Below are 11,440 nucleotides of genomic sequence, written 5' to 3' on the forward strand. Positions count from 1 at the left end.
ATGCCCCAGCTAAGTCTAGCAAAACTGAAACTAAAAGACTAAAATACTGAAAAGATAACATGACTATTGTCCTCGAAGAATGAGGAATCACCAATGATGCTGCTGAACTGGAGATTGGGGACCGATCTAAGCATGATCTGGATGTTGAGAACCTGAACCTACATCACGAGAAAATGTAGCGCAGAGTATGCGTCAGTACTTGAAAGGTACTGACCATGCAAGATAGAGTAAAGTTGAAATAAACATATAACTGAACCAACAATAAAGCAAGAGTATAATCTGAACATGATGTAGATATTGAACACTGAGCTAACTGAATGCAATGACCAAATGATAACATGATGAGACTGAATACTGACTATACTGAAATGTGGTCAATGCAATGGAATCTGATGAATACTGAGCTAACTGAATGCAATGACCAAATTTAGACATGCTAATGCTGAATACTGATTATACTGAAATGTGGTCAATGCAATGGAGTCTGGCTGAACTGTGAGAGCTACTAATAACCGATAATAAAACCGCATAAGCTAAATATGGAGTCCGATGTATACGCCCCATCGAGAGGACCCAATACACCTGGCCAAAGGTGTAGAGGCATGATGGCGTGATCACTAAAATGATGCCCACAGAGTGGACTTACAACCTACGTGACTCGTAGTTCTGGGACTATATGGGTGACTGAACCTAGTCCAACTCGGTATTATGCTACTCCCAATAGATTACACGACTAACACATTATGACTGAATTACTGAAATATACTGGATAGCTCAAAACTAACATGTAAACTGAGAATGCACATTTATATACTGATAATGACAGATTCAAACTGAGGCATGTATATCTGAAATACTGAAATATCTGACCTAGCATGTGAAATTCAATAACTAAAGAACTACCAAGCTAGGGTTCTGAAATTCATGCAAGAAACGAAGTAATAACATGATAATCTGATTTGGAACATATAAATAACTAATTCATGATAATCTGCTGAAGTTCTAGAAATCCTAGGTCTAGTTAATATTAGGGAATCAAGAATCTGACTGAAATCTAGGGACCTAATGGGTGAAAAGAACCCACTAGTGAAATCCCACATACATGGTGACGAATTCCACGGAGAAATCTTTCGATTTCGGGCTGGAACTGATTGAATCTTGTTGCGTTTTTGAACTCTTTTCTCTTCTTACGCTCTAATTTTTCTAAGTTTGATTAATGATTTGACGTAGGTAAGTTCTAGTTATGTTTCTAGGCTTAAACTGACTAAAATCTCATAATTTAGGGTCTAAACGACATAGTTTAGGGGTCAAAAGAATAAGGAAAAGACCAAAAGACCCCCGACTTAACTGTTTTCGGAGTGACTGCCGGACCATCAATTGACTAATGGTCTGTGCTGGTCATCCGTCGATCAGTACTGCAGGCTGAAATTTGGTGGTCTGACCTACGGCCCTGGACCACGGACTGTGGTCTGACCTACGGTCTGTAGGTCTTAGCGTAGGTCTACCCTTAGCCAAATTTTTGGGCTGAGTTCTGGGGGAGGTTTCAGGTGTGAACTACGGACCACCAGCCCGGTCCGTGGGTAGCGACCGTGAGTCGCACCTGCAACCTCTGGAAATCTGTTTTGTCGTCCATTTTCGGATTCGGGGTGTTACATCATAATCCTTAAGTAACTTCATCCACCTTCTCTTTCTCTAATTTAAATCCTTTTGAGTGAATACATGTTGTAGAGTTGGATGGTCATTAAACACCTCACAATTGACACCATAAAGATAATGCCGCCAGATCTTAAGAGCAAATACTACCGCTGCCAACTCCAAATCATGCGTTGGATAATTCCTCTCATGCACCTTTAACTGTCGCGATTTATAAGCTATAACATTCTTATCTTGCATCAACACATCACCCAAACCCGAATGTGAAGCATCATAATAAACTATAAAATCCCTACCTTCAACGGGTAGTGCTAGAATAGGTGCGGTGGTCAAAATAGTCTTGAGCTTTTGGAAGTTCTCCTCATATTTTTCAGCCCATTCAAATGGTATCTCCTTTTTGGTTAAATTTGTCAAGTGTGTGGCAATAGAAGCAAAGTTCTTCACAAATCGACGATAGTAGCTAGCGAGCCCCACAAAACTACTAACTTCCGTCACAGAGCTAGGCCGAACCCAATTCTTAACCGTCTTAATCTTTTGAGGATCTACCATTACCCCTTCTTTTGAAACTACATGCCCCAAAAATGCAACCGAAATCAACCAAAATTCACACTTAGAAAATTTCGCATATAACTTATGTTTCCCAAGAACACCCAGAACAATACAAAGATGGTCGGCATGCTCTTCCTCACTTTTTGAATACACCAAAATATCATCAATAAAGACTAACAAATGAATCTAGAAATGGTTTGAACAGACCATTCATCAAACTCATAAAAGTTGCAGGCGTATTTGTCAACCCAAAAGACATAACTAGAAACTCATAGTGCCCATAACGGGTTCTAAATGTCGTATTGGGCACATCCTCAGGCCTAATCTTTAACTGATGGTAACCAGACCTTAGATCAATCTTAGAGAAAACTGATGCACCTTGAAATTGGTCAAAAAGATCATCTATCCTTGGCAATGGGTACTTGTTTCGAATGGTGACCCTGTTCAATTTTCGATAATCTATACACATCTTCATACTACCATCTTTTTTCTTAACAAACAAAACTGGGGCACCCCACGGTGAAGCAGTAGGATGGATAAAACATTTATCAAGAAGTTCTTGTATTTGAGCCTTAAGCTCTCTTAATTCCGCCGGAGCCATACGATATGGAGGGATAGAAATGCGGCGGGTACCAGGTTCCAAATCAATGCAGAAATTTATATCTCTATCCGGAGGTATACCAAGCAAATCATTAGGAAACACTTCTCTAAATTCTGCCACCACAGGAATAGACTTAATAGATGGATACTCAACCTTAACATCCCGAATATGAGCCAAATAAGACAAACAACTCTGCCCTACCAGTTTCCTAGCCCGAATGCAGGATATGATCTTAGCTTGCTTAGGCTTGTACACCTCTTCCCAATCTAACTTTTCCCTTCCCGAAATTTCTAGAGTCACATAATTAGTATTACAATTAACCACAACATAATAGGGGGACAACCAAGTCATGCCTAAGATTATATCAAAGTCAATCATATCCAAAATAACCAAATCAACCCAAGTCTGGAAACCCATAAACAAAATAGGACAAACACAATAGACATGGGTGACTATGATAGACTCTCCAACTAGGATGGAAACATGGATGGGGGCATCAAGTATATCACCAATCATAGCAAATTCTAAGGCAAATCGCACAAATACATAAGAATAAGTAGAACCCGGATCAAATAACACATTAGCCATCCGGTCACAGACAAGAATAGTACATGTGATCACTGCCTCAGACGCCTCCGTCTCGGTCTTGCCCAGAAAGGCATAACAGTGAGCCCTGTCATCTTGACGGGTGACTTTCCTGCCCGGCTGCACTGCACCTCTTCCTGCGTTATCATTTCCCCAACCTCCGCGGCCTTGCTGATTTCCTGCTCTCCCACTTTGTGGACACCCTCGACCCTTGTTACCATTTCCCACGGGTACCACTACTCTAGATTGCTGCTGCACGGAATCCAACATGTGCGGGTGGGGACAATCTCTCTTTATATCCCCAGGTTCTCCACAGTTGTAATATGTACGATCAAAAGATGGTCTGCTGCCCGCTGAAGGTGCGGCTCCCTGGCCATCCTGAATCTAATTCGGAGGTAGAGTTCCCGGGTAATTACCTGTAGAAGCGGGCATAGCGAATTGAATTGGTCGGGCTACAAGAGTTGGCCTTCCCGAACCTCTGGAGTAAGAACCCTGAAAGTTGCCTGAATTCTTGGCTTTCTTAGCCAATGCCTTATCCTGACCGTCTCGCTTCACCCCCTCCACTTTCTTCATAAAATTCGTTACCTCATTGAAGTTTTTTCCTGCATATGTCATGTGAATAGACAATACATGTAACTCAGAATTTAGTCCCTTAACAAATAGGGATCCTCTCTTCCTTAGTAGTCACCAATTGCGTAGCATGTCTAGACAAAGAATGGAACTTGACCTTATAAACAGTCACAGACATACCACCTTGCTCCAAAGCCATGAACTCATCCTTCTTACTATCCCTCAAGGTCCAAGGCACATATTTCTCCAAATATAGAGCATGAAATTGGGTCCAAGTAAGTGGGGGTAAAGCTGAAGATCTGCATTCCACATAAGCTTTCCACCACTGCTTAGCCTCGCCTTGAAGCTGAAAAGTCACAAACTCAACTCCATGCTGATGGACAATTCCCAACTTATGAAGCCTCTCATAGCAATCTAAAATGAATTCATATGTGTCCTCACTCTCAGAACCATGGAACACAGGCGGTTTCAATTTCAAGAACTTAGTTAACATCTCATGTTCATTACCAGTCATAACATGTGGACGGAAGAAAGCATCATTACCTACCGTTCCACCCACCTTGGGGACAATGATAGCAATAGGGGGATTGGCGGGAGCTTGAGTTAATTGAACAGAGGGAAGCACTCCAGGACCAACCAATCCTTTCAAGAATGACATGATATGTTGAGATAACACTGGGTCTAAGAGAGGAATACATGTAGTGTCAGCCAGCACCTCTTCCTCTTGTCCAATATTCTCATCCTCCTCAACCTCCACATTCTCCTCTACATCTTCATGGTGCACAGGAGGGGCCTCATTTCTGGGAGCATCTCCAACCAGTGCTCAATCCCTAGTAGGTGCCACCCTTCATTGGCCTCTACCCCTAGCTCTTCCTCTACCCCTGCCTCGATCGCGACCTCTTGCTGCAGATTCCTTAGTTGGAGCATTGGCGGGAGCTACGGGCCTGACGCCGTTGAACCTAGTTTAACCATCAGCAGACAGAAAAGTGAAGGAGGTTAGATACCAATTTGAATCGCCAGATACCAATTGGAATCAAGTTATTACCACAACACATACCACAAGGAAAATACACGACTCTATGCACTTAACAAGGGTTTAGAAATCCACTTGCGTCAATTAATCAACAATTCACTCTGGGACTTGAGCCTTCTCTTTTTGTTGAGCTTCCAAATCAATGCAATCTATTCAAGTACATAATCACAATAAGATTTCAAAACTAACAACACCCATATTACTATATGTTTAGCCTAGACCCAAAAACTCACCCAAATATATAATCGAGTTCCTAAGTTCCAAGCCTAAGATTAAGTTTCAGTTTCTCACATATCATAACTCTAATAGTATTCATATATTATAATGGGATAAGAGTTTGAAAAATACCTCAACTTTGGTCGGATTTGCTGTTGCGATACTAAACTTTCATGAGGACCTATTATCTCCCTAGACTATTTAATACTGTATTTTAAACATATATATTTGTCCACGTAGACATAAAAAAATAATGCAAAAATATAAATAGTTATGTGTCCACGTGGGCACATATATACCTTTAAAATACACTATTAAATAGTTCAGGGGTAAAAAATACGGTATTAAATAGTCTAGGGAGGTAATAGGTCTTTATGAAAGTTTAGTATCGCAACAACAAATCCGATCAAAGTTGAGATATTTTTCATACCCTTATCCCTATTATAATACATCTATTATTCAATGGAATATACTAATATTACCAAAACTTGACTTATAATTTGATAACTATAGGAAAATTTGGAAAATGGATGCAAACTCACGAAATAATATTACATATTTTTTTCCAGTACCTTTAAAACATATACCATAAACTCATGAATCATTATTCCTAGCAATTGTTATCTATCATTTTTCTTAATCATTAGGCAATCACTCCACTAATTCTCCCAAAAACATGGCAAATTGACGGCTTCAATATTAAAAAGAAAAACTCTTAAATTCTTAGTCAACTAAAAGAAAATGGCCATCCATTCAATATATAGCTAGCTATAGAAAATAATTAGGATTAGATGCACTGCAACAAGATGTTTTCCTCTTCCATTCGTCCGGTGAGGCAAGTTTCTCCGCCCCTTTCTTTTCTTTTTTTTTTCTAATTAAAATTATGTATTAAAAGTGACAAACCCTAGTAACTTATTTTTAATAAATATGAGTCAAATAGTATAGGGTGTTAAATAAATTATCAATTTAGTCCATTAACTACCAATTAAATTAATTATCTAAAATCATCCGTAAATTAATTAACTATAGTTACACGAATAGTTCAAAGTTCTCAAATCAACTTCACCGACTGATCAGAAATGATTCAAAACAACTATCTGGAGGGGTAAAATGGTAATTTTATATAAAAAATTCAAAAATGACTTTTCGGGTCATTACATTATCCACCACTAAAAACCATGTTCGTCCTCGAACATAAGGTAGAAGAAGGAAGAATAACCGACGTTACCAAAAGCTTAATTATGACCTACCCATCGGTGTTCATCTCTCTAAGTGAATTCCTCCTTAAGACCATTCCATCAAGATCAACTACTAAAAACTGAACTTTTGAATCAAACTTTTGAAGATCTATAAATCAAGAGTGATTATCAAGCCACAAACTAACTCATGAATAATATCTGAACCAAAACACACTAGACCATACCACAATCTTCAAGGTGAATCTTTTCATAAATAACCACGAAAATTTTTTGAACCAAAATCGGCAACAACCAGAAGTGAACCTGAACAAACAACCACACACTCATAATACACAAACCATCACAAATCTTATCAAGATTTCCTTTTCACAATACGATCTTTTCACGAGCTTAAGTTATAAAAATTCGATATTTAAATATCGGGTACTCGTCAAGGATAATCAAACTCACCTGATCTTAAGAAGAAAATGATCGAGTAAACACCAACAAGCGATACACTTAAAAATGCAAAACCTCTAACAACACTCTTAGACAGTTTTAACTCTTCATATATAGTAGCTCTTATATAAGTTCTCATAAGCAAGGTTGTGTGTGTAGAACTACTTGAATACTTCAACTACTTCAAGAACACACCAAATATGTCATATCTAAAATGACCAAGTTTTTCCAAGCATCCTATCCTACCAAGACGACATCGCAAGATCGGTACACCCGATCCACCACTAGGAATTCATCCACCTAAGTGGGAAAAAAAGTGTGGGCATAGATAGTGAATCATACTCTAAATCATGTCCATAACAAAATAGATGGTCACATAAGCATGTAAGGAACCAAGGTTGAATAACACAAATTACACTCTCCATAGTGCCCATATCAAACATTTTCATTCAGTTAACTCCATCTCCTTGATTTTTAGCTACCCACAATCAATCAGTCTGGTCCTCATTACAATTGTACACATACTCAATTTATTAGACTCCATATACTCTTCATATCATTCCACTGATGCCCACACTCTCAATACTAACAAATATCACAACCACTTCGATCATTTACCTTATTCTCAAACCTTCACTAATATCTAATTCAGCTTAGCAAACACATTGTCACCTCCAAAAGTTCTTAACTATGGCTCTCTCTTTCCAAATAAGCATTTTATGATAAATACGAGTCCCATACAAGGCAAATAGCACTAATTTCAAATTTGATTGTACCTTTCTATCGAGATAAAACTTTTAAATCACACCCAAATTCAACTCCACACAATCTTTCACATACCAAGTTTCAATTACCATTCAACCTATCATATACCTCATGTTAAAACTTAGAGAAATTCTTGATCACTCCAATAATTTTGTATACTATAAGCTCATAACCTCTACTCACCATCAAATGCCTATGTAACACATCATAACATTCTATATCGTCCCATCAAAAAAGTACTTTCAATCTTCTCAAAATCCTCATTAACCATGTAAAACTGTAGGTTCACACCGTTGAAGATCCATAAGTTACCTATCATAATTTGAACAATCTAGCTCGACATAACCCTATAGAATCTTCTACACATCATTGTTTGTCACCCAAACTAAAACTCCATCTTACACACCTAGTAAGTATGTGCCGAACATGTTCACATCTCCTAGTCATATCTTAAGTCAAAGGAAAAAATTCATATAACCTTCAATTCTGAACCAAGGGTATATACGAGAGGTCTTATTCCTTAACTTTTCTTAAATTCTTCTCATGACGCAAAATTCTAAATATTGTGAACTCTTCAATACACCAGACTCTTTTTTTTCTTTCATTGACTCGCTTACCAGTCTTACCCTTTGACCGATAACCCATGAAATTTTCTCTTATACTCTAAACCATCACTTTTAAGTAAAACTCTTCCTTAGGTTCTTTAACAATCAAAAGTAACAAATATTAAGACCCAAACCATGCACAAGTCCTTCAAAATGGTCAATACCCGATGAAATCGATCATTTCTTACCTTACAAATTCATACTCTACAAAACATACTACCACGAATGTAAACTCGTAAAGGAAAACTTGAATTCTGATTTCAACTATGTAGCCTAATCCCATTATCTATCAACATTAGCTAATACACTGAATATTTTTATGAATTCATGTATCTTAACTTTTCATTAATTGCCTCTCCATCGATCTTATCATATCCTTCACTAAAAATCCGACCATACTCATTATCTACTCAAACCAAAAAAAGAACTTATCATCACACTTGAGTTGAACATCCATACACTCCTTTCTCAAGTTTTATCTAGTAGTTTTTAATCAATCTGATGAACCCGTGACACTATTACCATAAGTAGAGAAAAACAGATGAAACCACGCGTCTATGAACCCAATTCTCAATCCCTTTGAAGATACATCTTTGGCCTTTGCAATAAGAGAAAATATTCTTGCTCTCACCTCTTTTCGAAAGCTAAACTACATCCCATTAATTCTTTTTATTTGTGACTTTAGTTCATTTCAATTCCATTTGAGCGGTGTCTTAGCACCTCCTACAACTTTCCATGCAATCACGCTACTCACGTAATAGTAGCAACCCACAACCTTAGATACTTTCATTACAATACAAAATTTCGTTTAACCAACAATTCTCATCATATAGTTACATCTTAATCACAATTTCATAACAAATTCTTATTATCGTTATGCTCATTAGACATTGTCATCATCACGAAGTCAACCTTATTATCAACATGACACCATAAACCCACTTATGCCAATAAAATCCAATGGACTAACCCAATTTTATACGCACTTTCTTACTAAAATTCTCAATTACCTTCACACAAGCATACAAACATACTCGTTGAGACTACCTTTAACTATAAGCTTGTCATCCTAATATCGATCCACTTTCATGGAGCTTACGATGAAATCCCCACTCATTTAAAATCCTCGAGATACATTTCACCACCTAAACATATCAATATTGTACCAAAGATCCACCACTAAAAGCTTCTTTATAAATAATGCTTAACCTATTCGTCCGTAGTAACAAGCTAGTTTGTTTCTCAAATATGAATGCAACATCAAATCTTATTATATGAGCATGCAATACAATTGATAACTCCTTAAGTAGTTAATATTCACACTTACAATTGACGTATCCGTTTTCATATAACACTAGTACCACATCGTGAAAGTTCGTTAGATCCACCACCAGAACACATAATACCTACCGAGAAGATTGTCCCCAAATATCCCACACATTTCTGCCCATTAAGTAACTATAATATACTACCAAATTCGTTCAGTCTCTCATCCAAAGCGATATGCATTCCTTCGTAGATCAGGTCCATAGCAAGAGTAACACAGTCCATAACTCTAACAAAGTAAGAATTGGTACCATTGTAATAGTCGTATCATGGTCCTCTTTGATATACACTCAATATATAAAATCGTAGTACAGAATTTGACCACAATTGGCGCAACATCATTCTCATCATTCGCTAAGCAACCCATACATGTTACGACAACTTTACTTACTGTATTTTCCATAGTTACAATGTTCGTTATCTAGCCACCCTTTTAATCATTCCACTTTTAATTGTCAAACCACTCAAGATATTGCCTATACCACACAAGTACTATTTCTGGGGAAACTAACCTGAAAAGGGATAACACATTCATGAAGTCCCTCAAACAATTATTCAACCTCATCATTCAGATATTCTCATAATATTTCGTCAAGTCATCACCTAACTCAACCCCTTCGAATTGCAAAACATTCCGAATCTAACCACATATCCTTTTCATAAGTCTATCACTTCCAAACCAAATCTAACCTCTAAGCCATACATGACACCAACTACTCACATAAGGAATCACACATGAATCATCACTGTAAGTAAGAGAGAACGAAAAGAAGCGATAAGAATCATTCCAGATCAATAACGCACCATAGAGATTCAAGAAGTGAATATTTTTCTAAAAGTCACTATCGCCTCTCAAAGATAAGTATAGACGTCTCTGTACCGATCTTCGAGACTCTACTTAGACTCGACTTGTATACACGTGAGACCTACGAACCTAGGGCTCTGATACCATTTTATCACGACCCAAAAATAGACATGATGGCACTCGTCTTATCCCACCAAGACAAGTCAGCCTAAAACCCAAATATCACAAAATTGCGGAAGTAAGACAAATTGAAATCTCAAAATATTATAAGTAGGAATGACTAAGTCAACTTAATAAACCCCAAAACCTGGTTGTCACATGTACAAGCCTCTAAAGTATTACAACTGATTCAAAAGAAAAACCACAAGTCTCAAATGACATTATTTCTAGAATAGAACAAGATCATAAATAGGAGTAAGAAGGTCTGCTGAGATGACAAACAACTACCTCACAAATCTCCGAGAAGCCTCAGAAAAGAAGAAAGAGAAAGTATCACAAAGGTCTGGGCTAGTAACCTACAAAAATGTAGTAGCAAGGGGTGAGTACAAAACCACACGGTACTCAACAAGTAAATTTCTAAACACAAGCTAAGGGAATAGAATACGGGTACTCCTTACACCCCAACCGAACCTCCACAACTACAACCTGCATAAAACCAACCCAACCTAATAGTTCACAATTTATATGGCACACAGCTCAACAACAAAACTTTAACAATTATATATCCTCAACAATAAACTCACTATTCATCAATCACAACTTTCACAGAAAGGCACTCACAAGATCAGCAACACACAAGATCTAGTTCATCAATGATAAGAATGTGCAATCAATGAAATGCAATGTCAAGTATAATGATTCATGTCTGGCCTAATGATACACACCCGCTATCTCTCAGTCCGGGACCCATGGGGGACATATCTGTCCATGCATCCATCGCAGCGCACGACATGTCCCTCGATAATAGAATCCATCGCGGGGTGCGATACGTCCCTCAAAATATAGTGTCCATCGCGGCGCGCGACACGTCCCTCGAAATGGTACATCATCTTTAATTTCTTATTCTTTCCCAATTCACATAACACTTGTCACAAT

The sequence above is a fragment of the Solanum tuberosum genome, unplaced genomic scaffold (genome assembly GCF_000226075.1).
Source record: "Solanum tuberosum cultivar DM 1-3 516 R44 unplaced genomic scaffold, SolTub_3.0 scf00037, whole genome shotgun sequence".
NCBI classification, from domain to species: domain Eukaryota; kingdom Viridiplantae; phylum Streptophyta; class Magnoliopsida; order Solanales; family Solanaceae; genus Solanum; species Solanum tuberosum.